This window comes from Neltuma alba, unplaced genomic scaffold, assembly GCF_004799145.2.
Source record: "Neltuma alba isolate B1F8T4 unplaced genomic scaffold, ASM479914v2 tig00010362_pilon, whole genome shotgun sequence".
In the NCBI taxonomy this organism is placed as follows: Eukaryota; Viridiplantae; Streptophyta; class Magnoliopsida; order Fabales; family Fabaceae; genus Neltuma; species Neltuma alba.
Window position 1 is genome coordinate 43,655 of NW_021635269.1, and position 6,571 is coordinate 50,225.

The window sequence follows — 6,571 nt, forward strand, 5'->3', positions numbered from 1 at the left end:
TGCTTCTCAATCACACATAAAGAAGCATCAGGGAAAGAATCACAAATAATATCAGAACTGATTACTCCCCTTGCTTCTATAGGTAGCCTACTCTGATGATCAACAATATAGTTGACATTGCCAACTCTATCTTGTACCTCTAAGTCAAATTCTTGTAGCAGCAACATCCATCAAAGAAATCAGGGCTTTGATTGTGGCTTCTAAAACAAGTATTTCACAGCAGCAATTGATTAGATATTGTCTAAATTTTTCAAGTGCAAAAATAATAGCAAACAATTCCTTTTTAGTTGTAGTGTAATTCACTTATACTGAGTCTAGAGTTTTAGAAGCATAGGCTATAACCCTTGAAAGCTTGCCATTCCTTTGTCCTAGTATTGCTCCCATAGAAAAGTTAGAAGCATCACATGAAAGCTTAAAAGGGAGGTCCTAATTAGGTAAAGTGAGGATAGGTAGAGAAACCAACCTTCCTTTAAGTTCATCAAAAGCTCTTTTGTAGTTATCATTAAACATAAAATCCACATCTTTTTGCAAAAGTTTAGCGAGAGGTAGAGCAATTTTGCTACAATCCTTTTATAAATCATCGATAGAAACCAACATAACCTAGAAAGGACCTTAAATCTTCCAAGCTAGTAGGGTAAGGTAAAGAAAAAATAACTTTCACTTTAGCTTTATCCACCTCTATTCCAGCATTTGAAATTAAGTGGCCAAGCACAATTCTATAGTTAACCATGAAATGACATTTTCATAGTTCAAAATCAGACCCTTTTCAACATATCTAGACAAGATTTTATCAAGACCATGCAAGCAATTAGTAAAATAATTCTCATACACATTGAAATTGTCACATCCTGAATTTTGGGCCTAGAAGTACCAAAATTAGCCTCAAACGGGCAAGCTACCAGACTTTTTTTTGCGGAGGTCCCAGAGACTCCCTGAATGGACAGAGGGATTCCCAGGGACTAAATTTCAAAGAAGAGATACCTATTTGTAAATAATAAAAGTTCTGGTCGACTAATGTTCAGAGTTACTGAAAATGGCCCAAATGTTTCAGAAAAATTCCAGAAAAATGGAATAGGATCCTGGAGCCAAATAAGGCTAGAAATGACGGAAATGCCCTAAAGTCATTCTAGGGTTTTGGACAACTTGAGATAGTAACATAAATTAAATTATTTAAGCTATAAGACAGCCTCAAATAATCAGGAAAATCTGGGAAAAAGTAGCCGAGGAATTATCACAGATTTTAAAATTAATTCCGTCCCCAGAAAGTAACGAGGTTAGCTTTAATTAAATTTAAAGCTTATTTATACCCTATCCAGGGAAAGTCAAAACAACCGTCTAAGGTTTGACTTTTGACTTAAGAAATATTAAAGGAATTTTATGTGATGAAAGGTAAAGAATGAAGTCCAGAGACAGATCGACAGAGTTATGAGCTAGTAGAAAAGAATTCGGTAAAATCAACTCTGATTAAATATTATTTAATTAATTACGTCACTGGGGAGAGAGGGATGGGATATTCCTTTCTCTATAAGTATACCATGGGAAGATTAAGTTAAGAGTCAATGAAAGGTACATTAGTAAAGCTAAGAAACCTGGAAGGGAGCCGGACCGACAATGTCGAGTCCTTTAAAGGTCATAATAGGAAATTTATGAAAAATTCTCAAAAATTTTCCTAAAGGGTAAATTAGGGGTTTTTGAGTATATGATGTTTTGGAAGTGAGAATGGCCCAAAATAAATTTTGGTGAAAATTCCCCAAAAAACAATTATTTTTGGGAAAATAGGGAAAATAAAGGGGAATTAAAGCCATATAATTATTTTAATTACCTAAGGACTCCAAAAATTCAAGAAAAAATATAGATACACTCCCTAGGAATATATATGAATTTATAAAATTGTTTCCAAGTATTGAAAATACAGGAAATAATTTATGGGGAATTCACTTTCGAAATCCTATCGGCAAAAGCCTGATTTCGGAGAAAATGTGAAATAAATAGTTAGAGGTTATGAAAAATCCCCAAAATTTTCAGATCATACTTTTATATTAAATGTGGATTTTTCATGGAAAGAAATAAATTTTTGGAGGCCCTGAGCTATTTTCCTTAATAAAGGACTAAAAGGGGAAAATCCGGTAAAGGATGGCAGTTGGGATTGAACTAGATTAATCCCATTACTTCCTAATCAGTTTTTACCATTTAGTTAGCATCCAACAAGGCCCAAATTCATGCTCAGCATGACCAGAACAGCTGGCTTATGTGCTAGGCAAATTTTCATCCATTGATGAAAAATGACTTGGAAAGCAAGATGCAAGTGGCTGACTAGGATTTGCTGATGGCTTGACTTTAATTTTAGGCCATGTTTGACACTTGAAAATGCTTTCCAAAGGGGGAAGAACCAGTAGAAATTGTGGCCTATAAATACCCCCATAATTCTCTCAAAATTCACATAAAAATCTGGAAAAATAGGGGAGGTTCTGCTCAAATTTTTCTTGACTTTTAAACACCTTCTAAAACCACTTCCAATCCAAGGCTAATCATCAAGCTTTGATCAAGGACTCCTTAAGGTATGTTTAGGCTTTAATTTGGTGCATTTCCAATAGCTAAATCATGATGTTTGGTGCTGTTTTGAATGGGTTTATGGAAGAAATCGTCCTAGGACTCATGCCTATTTATTTCAGCCAACTCAAGAACTCAAGGGTAGGATTTGTTTCAATGAATGGTTCCAATGGATTTAAAATGTGATTTTGTGTGGGATTATGCTATGAAAGTATGTTTAAATTCATTGGAATCAAAAATGAAAATTTAGGAATTTAAGAGTATGTGTTCGGCCAATGAGAATTCTTGGTTAGGATTGGATTTTGATTGTTTTAAGCTTGAAAATGGATTCTACATGCAAAATTATGTGGGAATTGTATGTCCAAATAATTTTATGAAGGTTGGAATTGAAACTCAAAAGTTAGAGTTTAAGTATGTTCAAGAAAGAATCAAGTAGAGGTAAGTTGATGACTTGATTCTAATAATTGTTTTGCATAATGTATTGATGTGTTTAGTGAAACGTTCTACCTTTAACCCCTCAAAGTACGCATTAACAAGCGTTATGGTTCAAGAAGATCATGACACAAGCCCGTGAATTTAAAATTTCAACATAATTACTCGGATTACTATTTACTGTTTAACTTTCAGATTACAGGTCCGACTTCAAAAATTTATAACTAATTCCATAAAAATCTTATTGGGGTGTTCTAAAATTATACAGAAAACTCTTTCAATGCTCTTTAAGGGAAAAATATTATCCAATTGGACTTATTCTTGCCCAATTCGTACAATTTAATCAATAAATATTACTATTCATTTCATAAAATCTGAAACTTCCAGATTCTATGCCTTAAATTTGGAAATTCATATCTCCTTATGTATACATCCAATCGAGGTGATCTACCTCTCATTTTAAAGCTTGGGACATGTTCTATGATTCTGCCAAATCTCGTGACTTAACTCATTCGTTTGATAGGTCAGACTGGAGCTATAAACTCATTGCTCTAGGACCTACGTTTTATCTCTTAACATCTCTTTACTTTAATTCTTTTATTTCTTTGGCATATATAATATGGGCTTACTCTTTCTCATTTATGCTTATACACTTTTATTCATGCCATAAATATTATAATTAATTACATGGCATCATAGGCATCCATAACATAAATTACATTGTAGGAGAATTACATATTGAATAATAATATCACTCATTAACATGAACAATTCTCCACTTTCTTCTCCTTGCTTCTCATGCCATTATTGTCCATCATTGATTGACCTAAATGGTTGGTTAGGGAGGGGTGAGATTCGGGAGAATCTTAGTAGCAAACAATACCATATTAATCATGCTAGATGGATGCTAATGCACTACATGCAACTTGCTTGTTCTCTTGTAGTTGGTGACATATTAGCATGCTTAAAGCTACCTTTTTGATGCATGGCTATGAAGACAAAATTTACTCATCATAAATAGTATTTACAGTAGCCAATACATGTCACAACAACATTCAAACAACATGTACAGCAACACACAAGCATACAACATGAAGTAATGATAATAGGTAAGTTCACTACCTTGCATCTCAAGCTTTCCTCTTACTTTTCCTTTGACTCCCTTGAATTTCCAACCATGGGGGCATTTGGTTAACATCACCAAACATCCTCTTGGATGTTCTAAAGGTCCTAACATAATCACATTGATCATACAATCTATTAGGACCACTAGATTACATAATATTCAAGACTAGCTCTCTTGAACCTCAACCCTTTCTCTTGCTTTTAGGGTTTTCTTTCTAGCTTTTCTAACATAAATCTCATCATTTTCCATCCTTTAGATCCATTTCTTGTCAATTAGGACCACTTTAGATGGCCTTAGATTCAAGAAGATCAAATCTGAAAATTTTGCTTCGCGGGTACTGTTCACGCAGAAATTCCAGAATTTTTACTCAACTTTGAAAATACATAATTAATTTTAGAAAAATCCAAATTGAGTGGTTCTAAGTCTCACTGAAAGCTCCTTAAGTTAAATTTAAAGGAAAAATAGTTTCAGGAACCAATTATATGCTGAACAGTACCGGAATTGTACGGAGCTTGACACTCTTCCAAAGGTTAAACACTGTTTCTAGATTTCAAACCCTAATTTTGAAAAATCACCATAAATCGTATACATATCCAAATAAAGTGTTCTACCTATGGATTTAAAGCTTACAGAGTGTACTTTAATCATGACAAATTTTAGAATCAGATACAAAGAGTAACTTATTTCAAACAGGTATTAAATCAGATGCTATAACCATCACATACCTTGATCTTGAAGCTTGAATCTTGTTCCTTCTTCTTGGCCTTCACCCCTACGTTTTTCTCTCTAAATTTTGGCAGAGTTTTCCCTCTACAAATGGTTGCCAAAATACTCTTTCAAGGTGGGGTATTTATAGCCAAAACTTTGACTTGAATGGACCAAAATGCCCTTGGTGGGTAATAGAAAGAGTAAGGGCAATCTTGAAACTTCAAGTTAACTTTTACATCATCATTGCATCATCTTCTTGCATCATCCTTACCTCATTCTTCTAGAAGATGCCAAGTGTCACAAATGTGGTGGAGGAGAAGGGAGATTAGATCCTAGCCGTTGGATCAAAACTTAATCCTTAAGTTTCCTCCGAATTTACTTGGCCCACGTTTCTCTGGCTTTCTTTATGGCTTTCTGGAGCTCAGAAAATTCTTCTGTCTACTCCATAAATTCTTTTTAATTCTAGAGAGTATCTATGAATTTTCTTAGGCCATAACACTTCCTTTAAGCCTTGCATAAAAATTCATTTACTAAAATACCCTTTTATCGGTATAATCAGCTTTTTAATTTATTAAAGCCACTCCACTAGCCTTTTGGTTACAGGACTAATTTTATAAATTAGTACAACCTTCCAACCATTTAACCTCATTTTTGTGTACATTTTTTAGGTCTCTTGCTATTTTAAATAATTACCTCGAACCATATACTTTTTACTGGACATAACCTTATAAATTCCATTTAAGCTGTCTCAGGGATATTTTTATCTTTTCTCTTCACAGAAGAGCCTTAGAATATTATTTCCCATTTTTTGGGATTTTCTTAAAATTCTCTACTCTTCCATTATTACCCCTGTTGATCATAACTTTCTGAATTTACAGTTTAGTCCCTGCTTGGACTTAGCTTCATACAATCCTCTCTTTGAGGTTTCTAACTTAACCTTTGGCCTGTATCTAGCCTCTTTTCTCTCTCTAGGCCTTCAAGACTTTACTGGAGCCTCTAGCCTTGATTATACTTGAGCCCCTGAAAACTTTTACTTTGCAGTTTAGTACCTAAAACTGCTTTGACTTCCTTTCTCATCTTTAGGACTTCTGCTCAAAAGGGGTCTGGTAGTCTATCCAATTTAGGCTATTTCTGGTACTTTTAAGCCTAAAAGTTAGGATGTTACATTTAGGATCTTAGAACATCCAAGAGGATTTGGATAATGTATTGATATGTTTAGGACCTTAGAACATCCAAGAGGATGTTTAATGGTGTTGATCGAAAATCCATAGGGTTGGAAAGACAAGGGAATCAAAGGAAAAGTAAGGGAAAAGCTATGTTACAAGGCAGTGAATTTACCTATATTGTGTGGTTGATATGTATGCTTGCATGGCATGCTTGTGATACCATAATGTGACTAAGCCGTAATGAAATGTTTGTAAAGTTAAGTGCAAACTTATGTTATGTTATGCCTTGGCGATATGTTATGAAAGCATGTGATGTTTGGCTTACTTTCTATGGCATCCATATGTTAATGTTATGATAACATGTCATGCATTTGCATTATGTCTTGCATGCTTATGGGTAGTGCTTGCTACTGAGATTCTCCCAAATCTCACCCTCCCTTAACGACCCCTAATAGGTGCTATATGCTTGAAGGAAAAATCAAGAAGTGGAAGTGCAAGATAAAAGGAAGAAACCAAGCATGTTTTATGTTTCCATAACATGCTATGTTATGTAACTATTATGTTAGTTGATGTTATAATCATGTCATGT